At 43.2% G+C, this 12500-nt stretch overlaps 1 protein-coding gene across 1 annotated transcript in view; it reads left to right on the top strand.

Annotated features, from left to right (window-relative positions):
* Nucleotides 1-12500, top strand: part of LOC138027036 (uncharacterized) — a 17547-nt gene that overhangs the window by 855 nt on the left and 4192 nt on the right. The gene's annotated exons all lie outside the window — the stretch shown is intronic.

Here is a 12500-nt window from a genome sequence, read left to right as displayed (position 1 = left end):
AAGAATTACGTAAGAGTTATTGACGATTCACGCCTCAGTGGCAAGGTCAATCCGTTTGCTCGTCTTAAGGCGATGGCTTCAGCGGTCGTTGCATCGTTTTTAATTCACAGAGTAACCAACTGCGGGGACAAGTCCCATTTAAAACGTTTACACTATCCGACTTAGCACCCCACAAAACTGCAAAATTGATGTCGATCAACGTCCAAAGGAATCAGACATAAACTTAGTCTGTTGCAAATAGACCATACCCCTTATGACGTAACGGATTGCAATTCTTTTGTTGAGTGACTACTCAAACATTGCATTCTGGTATTTGTAGTAGTCACTCAACAAAAAAACTATTAATAAAATAAGTACTTATCGTCAAATTCGTTGTAAGCTTGTTGACCATGTTGGTTTTAGTGTTTGAAGTTTGAAGCTCTATCACTCACAATCACATATATTTCGCTCAGTTCGAGCCTCTTCGATGTTAGTATAACGATATGAAAATCAAACTAAGTTAGGTTATCCACGGTACAAACAAAAGACCTAAAAACAAATAAAATTATTCAACCAAGGTCGCCCTGGAGAGAACTGGAACGAGAAGAAAAAGACTCAATAGTTTAAGAATCCAATGCGTGTGCACGCGGCTTAATTAAAATGCAGAGCGGGAGTTTCCAGCTTTCAGACCTTTAAACTCGTAATTTGCATATACAATAAGCTGATTTTTAATGCTGAAATGTTAAGATTTAGTGAGTAACTGACGCCAATTTCTAGATTCAACCGTCTGAGGTCCAATCGATCAGTGTGGAACGCGATTAATTTTTCCAGTCAAGCGTTGAGCAGTTACACTTTCAAATTCTAAAGAAAAAAGGAATTGATCTTATTTTTTAAATCATAGTAGTACTTTAAGCAGTTGCAAGCAAGCCCAAAAAAATTCATGCAGGCTTGAGAGGAATATTCCACCTGCAAGTAAGCTCCAAAATGGGCAATTGTGAGTTTAAGATAAATGTCCCATATCCTGACAAAGGTGAATGACCTGAATTTAGGAGATATGAAATGTCATATATTTGAACTGTGGATTGAATATAAAATGCGTCATGGCAGTCATTTGCAAGACCAGGTGTATCACAATCGGCAAGAGTCCATCCCAAAATTGTCTTGTCCCCATCAGTGTCTATATATTTTTAAATTTGGTTTTATCAACGGAGTTGATAATGTATTGGAATGTTTTCCCGTAAACCCAGGTTTACGGGAAAATAAACAATAGACCAAATCGGCTAACCCAAATTTGTTGCAGCAGGAGTCTAAGAGTAGGAGATTTCCTCTCCCATAGAGACCCTACGAGTCAACCTTTGCGCGCACCTTTCTATTTTTAGAACGCCACAAAATCTTCTGCTCTGAACGCACTTTTTAGAATAGAAAATCAGAATAAAGCACTCATTCAGTTAAAACAGGAGGTCATCAAGGCTTATACTTGGTCTAGGGGTCAACCCTTTCCCGAGTAGATTAAATTGTAGAACCCCTTGGTAGATTCAGCAAGCCCTTTGATGTAAAAGCCAATCAAAACAGAGCTACCTAAGCGTAAGGGGAAGTATACTATTTTTGCGGGAAAAACCTGTTCTTAAAGATCAGTTTAGTGAGGAAAGGGTTGACTCAAGGAATTATTAGAGATAGAGGCTCCCCTTGATGAGCTCCTGGCTAAACTCACCAGAGTAGCATTTAACTATGTTTGATACCCAACCTAGTTGAAGTGTGAACCTAAATGGCAGGGAACGGGGAATAGGAGAACGAGGAACGGGAAACCTTTAAAACTGGGAATCTTTAAAAAAAAAATTCCCGCTTTTAAAGATTACCCGTTCTGTTGCAGCGGAATCGTGAGTGACATTTCTTTTTTGTGTGACGTTTTATTGTATTGCGGTGGTCTGGACTTAGCCGGGTCCCGGATGACCACGCGAGTTGTGACACTGTGGTGAATCGTTTCCGCTGAAGGTTTTAGTAAGACAGTTAAATTAAGGTTTCTCTACGGTTTACGGTATCAAGGACTCTATTGTTTACGGATTAAGGATTCTATAAGGTGTTGCAAGGGTATAGGGACACAGATGTAAGTTTTTCTGTTCATTTAGAGTGATTTGTTTTTTGTTTTATTGTATTTTCATATTCTCCCCGAGCGCGCTTTGTAATGCTAGGTTTTGTTGCTTTCTTATAGTTTTCGTTACCGCATTATCGCATCATATCATCGTATTACCGCTTCGCTCATCGCTTCTCAATCAGCTACTTGTAAAGGAAATCTGTGGTATCAATCAAGACTGCGTGTAAATGAATTTCTGTGGATCCTTCGAATAAACTGAGTTGTTGATTGTATGTTATATGGCTCGTCGTAAGGTCTTAGTGTAGCAGCTCCGCCGCGAATTGGCTTAAGCAACAGCGTATAAACGCTCTCCGAGTTGTGTCAAGGAAAAGGACTGAAGTATCTGATCTTATGGTCAACTCCAACAATTTACACCTAGTGAAGAGTGAGCTGGCTAATTTAAATGATTTAATCGAACATTATAAAGAAACCTTTCATGCCTACTATAAGGAGCTAACTGATGATGAAACCAAAGACCGAGAGTACGCTCATTATGATGAGAAAATCAAGGGTATTATGGCGTACCTGCATCAAGTATATGCGTGGATATCACAAGCCGAAAGTCACCTGACTGACCAGCTAGAAAGGGCTAGCAGTAGGGGATCCAGACGGTCATCAAAACCAATCCCCCGTTTGTCTGCTAGAGAAAGGGAAAGAGTTCGTCTGGAAGAGCTGAAGGCTGAAAGATCAATGCTTAAACAGAAACAGGCCCTGAGAGCCGCAGAGGAGGATTTCGAGTTAGAACTTGAGATAGTAAAAGCTGAAGCGAGGGGGAAAGCATTGGAGGAATTGCACAGAGAGGTTAACCCCCCGCTGCCATGTGGTTCAAGTCCACCATCTGCTGTTGCATCCTTTTCCCCGATTGTGATACCATCTGTAGCGGCATCATTACCCAATGAAGTTACTTTAAAGCCCGAAGGTTTCGTTTCTACTACTCAAACCCCAGCTACAACGGAGACACAGGTTAAGTCCGCCCTGCAAGGCCCAAGAATCTGTGCAGCTACAGATTCCATTGTTATGACTTCCCCATCTAATCCTTAGGCTGCAGAGTTTATTCCTACCACATTTGCAGATGGTACCTCGTCTACACCATATACTGGTCATGGTTAAAAAAAAACCTATAAAGAAATTGGACACGGAATTTCTGAAATTCAGTCACCTCAGCTGGTAAAGCGCCCCTTTCAGAGTGTAATAGAGTTACAACAGAGACAAAATGAAACCATTATTGCAACTCACCAGCAGTTGACCGCTGCAATGACATTGCCTCAGCCAACCATTACTAAGTTCAAGGGAGATCCTATTGAGTATAACACATTCATTATGGCCTTTGATGCACGTATTCACTCCAAGGCGACGTCGAATGCTGACCTTTTGTACTACCTGAATCAGCATCTTGAGGGTGAACCTGCAGATCTTATTCAGGGATGTTTACACATGAGTCCTGATAAAGGTTACCTGGAAGCCAGACGTCTACTACACAAAGGGGGGACACATACAAGATCTCTACTGCTTACCTTAACAAGATCCTGCAATGGTCTCCAATTAGATTTGATGACAACCAAGGCCTGAAACGGCTGTAGATATTCCTGACAAAATGAACAATAGCCATGAAGAGTATTTCGTATATGCGTGTCCTTGATCACGCAGCAAACATGCAAGCTGTAGTCTCCAAGCTCCCAGCTAACCTGCAAGCTAAATGGAGGGATCAGGTCTTTAAGAAGAAGAAGAAGAAGAAGAAGAGGGTGAACGGTTCAACGTGTTTTGCTGACCTTGCTGAATTTGTTGAGTCTGCATCGGAGTCAGCCAATGATCCAGTGTTTGGAAGGGAGGCCTTGAACAAGAGAAAGGAAGATGCTAAACCTCTCAAAGTGAAGGAACCATTGAATAAGGGAAGGGAACTGCCCAGTAAGGTTAAGATGCCGCCAAGGAAACCGGAGAACCCGTGGAAATACAAGGAAAGCAGTTTTGCAACAAATCCATCTGGAACCATTAAGGCCCCAGTCTCAGATGGGGCCGGGCCCACTAATGGGATGGTAGCCCATCCTGTCAGCTTTGCAGTCGTGCTCATGATCTGGATGATTGCGAACTATTCAATAGGAAAACACCGGAGCTTAAGAGACCATTCTTGAGAGAAAAGAATATGTGCTTTGGATGTTATGGAACAAATCACCTCTCAAGGAACTGTTCAAACAAACGAAAATGCAAACATTGTGGCAGGCTGCATCCTTCTGCCCTTCACATCGATGGCTTCCAGCTGCCGCAAAAGGAGAATACCAGCCCTGTTAAGCAGGAGAATGACAATGCAGTAAACAATGCCTGCACTAACCTTCAGAATGCTTCATGCAATGCTGCTAAGCCGAATGAATCAGTCATTTTACACGCAATCTTGCTAGTACGAGTGAAGAGGAAAGGCAATACTGAAACCATTACAACTTATGCCTTCTATGATAACGGTAGCGGTGGCTGTTTCTTAACGGAGAACATTAAAGAACAGCTTGGCGTTAAGGGCGAAAGGACGGAATTACAGCTTGGTACCATGCATGGCCAAAGCCTTGTGACAACCACTGTTGTGGACAATTTGGTTGTGACGGACATGAAAGATAGAAACCCAGTTGAATTACCTCGGTCCTACACAAGAATGGAAATACCTGTAGCTGAACAGCAAATCCCAACCGCTGAATTGGTGAAGCAGTGGGAACACCTACAAGGTGTCGCTGAGAGGATGCACAAGTTTATTCCAAACTTAGAGATTGGCTTGCTGATTGGCAGCAATTGTCCTGCAGCACTGGAACCTTTAGAAGTAGTGCCAAGAGGTGACGAAGGGCCTTATGCAATGCGATTGCGTCATGGCTGGACTCTAACTGGACCTCTGCATGTAAGGGACACTCCAAACCCCAGTAATGTCATTTGCCATAGAATCACAGTTCGAGAGGCGGAGTCAGTCAAGGAGATGGTATCGCCCCAAGCCATTCAGCAAATGTTCCAGTTAGATTTTAACGACCGCAAGTCTGGTCCGGACGAATCCAGTTATTCCCGGGAGGACAAAAAGTTCATTACTGGGATAGAGCAAAGCGTCCAACATCATGATGGTCATTACGTAATAGCATTGCCATTTAGAAATTCTCAAACGACGATGCCAAACAATCGCGATCAAGCATTGAAACGAGCGATGTGGCAGAGAAAGAAGATGCTGCGTGATGAGAATTAAAGGAACGATTATGTAAATTTTGTAAACGAGATGATATCAAGAGGACATACAAGAAAGGTGCCGGAAGACCGTCTAGAAGTTGAACCCGGGAAGGCATGGTACCTACCACACCACGGAATTTACCATTCTAAAAAGCCCCACAAAATATGTGTAGTCTTTGACTGTAGCGCAAAGTATGAAGGTGAATCTTTGAACGATCAATTGATGCAAGGCCCGGACCTTACTAATTCTTTGGTCGAGTTTCTCCGGCAAGATCGTGTAGCGTTTATGGCAGATATAGAGGCTATGTTCCACCAGGTACGGGTCCCTGATGAGCAATGTGATTTCCTTAGATTCTTCTGGTGGCCTGATGGAAATTTGGAATCGGCTATCCAAGAATATCAGATGACGGTTGGAGCACTTCAAGGTTAATAGGTGTGTCAAGCCAGCAGAGTTTGGAACCGTGGTGTCCAAGCAGATACATCTTTTCTCCGATCCTAGTTCTGTTGGATATGGCTCCGTTGCTTACTTGCGACTGCGCGATAACAGCAATCGCATTTACTGTTCTTTCCTTATGGGCAAAGCACGACTTGCTCCCATCAAATCTGTCACGATGCCACGTTTAGAGTTAACAGCTGCCACAATCTCAATTCGACTGTGAGAATTGTTGAAGAGAGAAGTCGACGGCAATCCTGATTTCGTGTACGATACGGACTCCACCACTGTGTTGCGCTATATTGCCAATGAACAGCAACGCTTTCATGTGTTTGTTGCAAATCGGGTGCAGCTTATTCGCGACTGCTCACGTTTTTTAAAATCAGTGGAAGTACATAAACACAAAGGAAGACCCGGCAGATGATGCTTCCAGGGGACTGAATGGACTTGCTCTCATTGAAGGGAAGCGTTGGTTGCAAGGTCCAGCATTTTTGTGGAAACCAGAGAGTGAGTGGCCTCAACAACCGCTTATGGTGAACCAGGTCCCAGCTGATGACCCAGAAGTAAAGGGAACAACCGTGGCCTCAAGCAATGTAGTTATCGTCAATCAGTCAGCTAGTGCTGCAAGCAAATTGATATACCACTTCTCTGATGGCATTGGTTACGGACAGCTGTAGCTGTGTTCCTGCGAGTAAACAAGATATTGCAAATCAGATGTAAGGAACTTTTGAATGTCAAGAAAGAAGCGTCAAGAGACAACAAAAACCTCGCAGACCGAAGAAAGCCTTCAATAACCGAAACAGCTAAGCATAAGGACACTGAAGAGCCTTGCTCACCTCTTACCATGCAAGACCTGGTAGACGCTGAGTTCGCTATCCTTAAATTTGTCCAGGACTTAGCATTTGGTAAGAAAATCCACGCCCTCCAAGAGCTGAAAAATGAGAATAGCCTAGACAAGGAGAAGCTGCAGAAACGGACGAAAGCAAGTCTAACAGAATAACAGAATAACAGTCCTATCCAGCGCCTTTACCCCTTCTTAGAAAACGGTATCCTCAGAGTTGGAGGTAGACTTAGGCGTTCAGATTTGCCACACGAAACGAAGCATCCAGCAATTTTGCCACGGAAAAGTCATGTCACTACGCTACTCATCCGTCACGCTCATAAACGATTGGGTCACGCTGGGCGCGGTGATGTTATTTCAAGCCTACGCGAGAAGTATTGGATCATCAAAGTGAACACAGCAGTGCGCCATGTGACATCGAAGTGTGTCTTCTGCCGTCGCAACTACAGCAGACCAGGTATTCAGAAGATGGCAGACCTACCCAAGAATCGAATCTCCCCAGCAGCACCATTTACTTACACTGGTATTGACTACTTTGGGCCCTTCATTATCAAGGAGGGGCGCAAGGAAGTGAAAAGATACGGCGCTCTTTTCACGTGTTTGGTTAGCCGAGCAGTCCATATTGAGGTTGCAAGTTCTCTTGAGTCCAGTTCATTTATTCAAGCACTCCGACCCTTCATCGCCCGCCGTGGTCCTGTCAGAGAAATAAGGAGTGATAACGGTACAAACTTTTTTGACGCACGAAACTAGTTGCTCCAAGCCATAGAAGAGATGGATCATGAAGAGATCCGCGCCAAACTCAAGAATGAAACCATTGACTGGATCTTCAACCCACCCGCCGCCAGCCACATGCGTGGCGTTTGGGAGCGACAGATCAAGACCACAAGGAAAGTTCTCGCTGGATTAATGGAAAAATATCGTCATTGCTTAGATGAGGAATCGTTTCGGACCCTCATGTGTGAAGTGGAGGCAATTATTAATTCAAGACCCCTGACGACAGTCTCTGGCGAGCCTAATGACCTTGAGCCGCTTAATCCCAACCACATCTTGACAACCAAGTCAACTGTGATATTACCACCACCAGGCAAGTTTCAGAGCTGTGATGTGTATATGCGTCGGCGGTGGCGAAGGGTACAGTATTTAGCAAATCTATTTTGGTCTCGGTGGAAGAAGGAGTACCTCGTTGTGATGAAGGAAAGGCACAAATGGCAACATCGTCAGCGAAACCTGCTTGAAGGGGATGTCGAGATAATCCGAGAAGAGAATGTTCCGCGTAGCGTAATGCCTGGTAGTTGGCCCTTGTTGTTCGAGTGGAGCCGGATTCGCAAGGCTTTGTCAGGTCTGCTGTCGTCAAAACGCGAGAAACTACACTGAGAAGACCAGTCAACAAGCTTGTCCTAATTCTGCCCAAGGAGAAACAGGAAGGAGATCAAGAGAAGTAAACGCCCCTCGGACGTTTAGGGGCCGGGAATGTTGCAGCAGAATCGTGCGTGACATTTCGTTTTTGTGTGACGTTTTATTGTATTGCGGTGGTCTGGACCTAGCCGGGTCCCGGATGACCACGCGAGTTGTGACACTGTGGTGAATCGTTTCCGCTGACGATTTTAGTAAGACAGTTAAATTAAGGTTTCTCTACGGTTTACGGTATCAAGGACTCTATTGTTTACGGATTAAGGATTCTATAAGGTGTTGCAAGGGTATAAGGACGCAGTTGTAAGTTTTTCTGTTCATTTAGAGTGATTTGTTTCTTGTTTTATTGTATTTTCATATTCGCCCCGAGCGCGCTTTGTAATGCTAGGTTTTGTTGCTTTCTTATAGTTTTCGTTACCGCATTATCGCATCATATCATCGTATTACCGCTTCGCTCATCGCTTCTGAATCAGCTATTTGTAACATAGGGAGCCCACACAAACAGTGTGTCTGTTTGTATGTTCGAAATATAAAGAAATGTATGGGAAATATTGAAGAGTCCTAATATAGTAAACTTACTTCGAGAAATGACTATGTTAAAGCTCAAAATAACCTCAGTTGTTGTGTATTGTCATTTCTGCGGCTGAAAATGGTGAATTTGAGCGATTTGGTGGGTTTTCCGTTGACTGTTACTACACGTCCTTAGAAGGAGACAAGGGTGGAAAGCTCATTTTCGACCACTCCAGCGTCAAGCCGATTTTCACCCAGAAATTAGAATCGCCCGTCTTTCAAATCGAACACCAGATAAATTGAAAGGTTGACGCTTCTTCTCGTGCCATTCAATCGAAGATCCATTCAAAATCCAAGTGCTAACCGCCAAATAATTTTCGAGAAATGCAGCTTTCGAAGCGACCAGCATCCGCGGCCGGGATTTCGTGTGCCAAGGAGCAACCGTCACGCTGTGTGCTCCACACTGATTGGATGTTGCTAAACAATGCATCCAATCAGTGTGGAGCAAACAGCGTGACGGTTGCTCCTTGGCACACGAAATCCCGGCCGCGGATGCTGGTCGCTTCGAAAGCTGCATTTCTCGAAAATTATTTGGCGGTTAGCGCTCGGATTTTGAATGGATCTACGATTGAATGGCATGAGAAGAAGCGTCAACCTTTCAGTTTATCTGGTGTTCGATTTGAAAGACGGTCGATTCTAATTTCTGGGTGAAAATCGGCTTGACGCTGGAGCGGTCGAAAATGAGCTTTCCACCCTTGTCTCCTTCTAAGGACGTGTAGTAACAGTCAACGGAAAACCCACCAAATCGCTCAAATTCACCATTTTCAGCCGCAGAAATGACAATACACAACAACTGAGGTTATTTTGAGCTTTAACATAGTCATTTCTCGAAGTAAGTTTACTATATTAGGACTGTCCATAATGTTCGCTTAGTAAAATGTATTCTATATACAAGGCTAAAAGTTAAAAAATTAAAATGTTCAAACCAAACGTTTTCGGCTGTTTGCCATCATCAGGGTTAAAATGGGTGACCGTCCGCGCGTACATTTATATCTCATGTAATTCCCAAAGGGAAAAGTTTGGAGACATAAGAAATGACTTGTTTGTTCAAACTGGGGCGGAATTGTTGGATCATTAGCCCCTCGACGATCCTACGCTTGTGAAAAGTCTGTGCCGAGGAGAGAACACGCCAAGTGAAAGCATGTGATGGGTTTTCCCGCAGGTGTTTTGCAGGTTCAGAAGTGTGCGCAGGATTTGAATGCTCCGCAATTCGTACTGCTAAGTTTCGTACAGTCTCGCCAATGTAATCAACGCCACAAGAACAATCACCTTTGTAAACAACTTTGGATCTGTGAGTGTTTTTGTCTTTGTTGTTAAAGAGGGTTTTGATTTGCCTTGTTTGCCACAGGATTATAAAAATAAAATTGAAATTAGTGAACTTGTTGAGTTTTTCAATAAACGTCTTACTGAGTTTTTCGTTTTTACTGCAAAAAGGGAGCTTAATGAAAACTTTCTTTCGTTCTTCGAAGAGAAAATTCGGAATGATGTTGTCATCTTGGGGCGAGTGGTTTAGAAAGTTGTTGATTGTATGCGAAATAAAACGTTTCGGGTAACCTGCATTGATGAAAGAAGTTTCTAGAGTTTTTAAGTCCTTGTCAAAATCGGTAGAGATGCGTTTGGCTCTGTAGAGTGCGCTAGTGATGCAATTCCTTTTCCACTTGGTAGGGACCTCAGATTTCCAATGTGGTGGTAGTTTCTCCGGCTTCTTGAAGACGCTGCAATTGAACTTGTTGGTATAACTAAAGGCAGTATCGAGAAAATGGTCGGGGTTTTCCTCGACAGTGAAAACAATGTTAGGGTGGTAGTGATTTAGTCGCTCGAATAGAGCATCAGGCTCGTTCTTTTTCTTCTTAGAGAAACAATCATCAACATACCGATCATAAAATGGCGGGTTGAAAGGTCGGACTACGTCAGCTTCTAATTTAGCCATGAAAATGTTTGCAAGGACTGGAGATAGTGGGTTGCCCATGCCGCATCCATCGATTTGTTTATATAGCTTGCCATTAAAACTGAAAACTGTGTTCTTGGTGACATTGCAGAGCAGGCGTCTGAAGAGTAACTTCAACAAAAGCTTTCAAAACTTCTGAAAAGCAAACATGAGCCGAAGCACTTTTCAGTACCTATTATTAACCTCTCGGGCCAAGTTATCGCTGATGCTACCTTACATTATTTACGTTATGGACTTAGCCACAGTTTCATCGACAAGAATCGGCACGTGAAATTTAACCTCCTGTCGGAGTTTGAACTTCTCCTTAACCAAGTTAGCTCAAGCATTCCTGTTTGCCAACATGAAGATTTCAAACATTTCCTCCGTGTTCATTCTAACCTCTTCCACCAAAACATTTTCAGCACTTCTGACTACACTTACAAAGTCTTACATAAACTAGCATCAGATCCCGACCTGGTGGTCCTCTCTGGCGATAAAGATTCATCTGTCGTCATTATGCAACGCGCCGACTACGTCAACAAACTTGAAACTATGATCGAAGAAGGCATCACTAACGGGAAATACATGGTGACTGAGGACAACACACTAAAAGACCTCAAATCTTTTCAAGATTTTCTGACCCGAAACTTCAAGTCATCTCTGCCACTGAATAAGGTCAAACCGACATCAAACCAGCCGGCTTTCCTATATGGGACTGCCAAAACCCACAAATTCCAGAACTACGAGCAAATAACGAAGGATAATTTGAAACTTCGACCGATTGTCAGCACTTGCGGAACCTTTTATTACGAAACCGCCAAGTTCCTAGCCTCTTACCTACTTCCTCTCACTGAGAACGAATACAGCATCAAAACTACCACCGATTTTGCTGAGCGCCTAAGTAACAGAACTGTTGATGATGATGAAGTATTGGTCTCATATGATGTGTCCTCTCTCTTTACTGAAGTTCCGCTTGATGAAACCATTGACCACATCATTCATGAAATTTATACCAACAACAAGCTACCACAACTCAGCTCAAAGTTACTCTTCAGACGCCTGCTCTGCAATGTCACCAAGAACACAGTTTTCAGTTTTAATGGCAAGCTATATAAACAAATCGATGGATGCGGCATGGGCAACCCACTATCTCCAGTCCTTGCAAACATTTTCATGGCTAAATTAGAAGCTGACGTAGTCCGACCTTTCAACCCGCCATTTTATGATCGGTATGTTGATGATTGTTTCTCTAAGAAGAAAAAGAACGAGCCTGATGCTCTATTCGAGCGACTAAATCACTACCACCCTAACATTGTTTTCACTGTCGAGGAAAACCCCGACCATTTTCTCGATACTGCCTTTAGTTATACCAACAAGTTCAATTGCAGCGTCTTCAAGAAGCCGGAGAAACTACCACCACATTGGAAATCTGAGGTCCCTACCAAGTGGAAAAGGAATTGCATCACTAGCGCACTCTACAGAGCCAAACGCATCTCTACCGATTTTGACAAGGACTTAAAAACTCTAGAAACTTCTTTCATCAATGCAGGTTACCCGAAACGTTTTATTTCGCATACAATCAACAACTTTCTAAACCACTCGCCCCAAGATGACAACATCATTCCGAATTTTCTCTTCGAAGAACGAAAGAAAGTTTTCATTAAGCTCCCTTTTTGCAGTAAAAACGAAAAACTCAGTAAGACGTTTATTGAAAAACTCAACAAGTTCACTAATTTCAATTTTATTTTTATAATCCTGTGGCAAACAAGGCAAATCAAAACCCTCTTTAACAACAAAGACAAAAACACTCACAGATCCAAAGTTGTTTACAAAGGTGATTGTTCTTGTGGCGTTGATTACATTGGCGAGACTGTACGAAACTTAGCAGTACGAATTGCGGAGCATTCAAATCCTGCGCACACTTCTGAACCTGCAAAACACCTGCGGGAAAACCCATCACATGCTTTCACTTGGCGTGTTCTCTCCTCGGCACAGACTTTTCACAAGCGTAGGATCGTCG

Source organism: Montipora capricornis, chromosome 12 (assembly GCF_036669925.1).
Source record: "Montipora capricornis isolate CH-2021 chromosome 12, ASM3666992v2, whole genome shotgun sequence".
In the NCBI taxonomy this organism is placed as follows: domain Eukaryota; kingdom Metazoa; phylum Cnidaria; class Anthozoa; order Scleractinia; family Acroporidae; genus Montipora; species Montipora capricornis.
The sequence above is the reverse complement of the archived record's forward strand: the minus strand, read 5'-3'. Positions and strand labels throughout refer to the sequence as shown.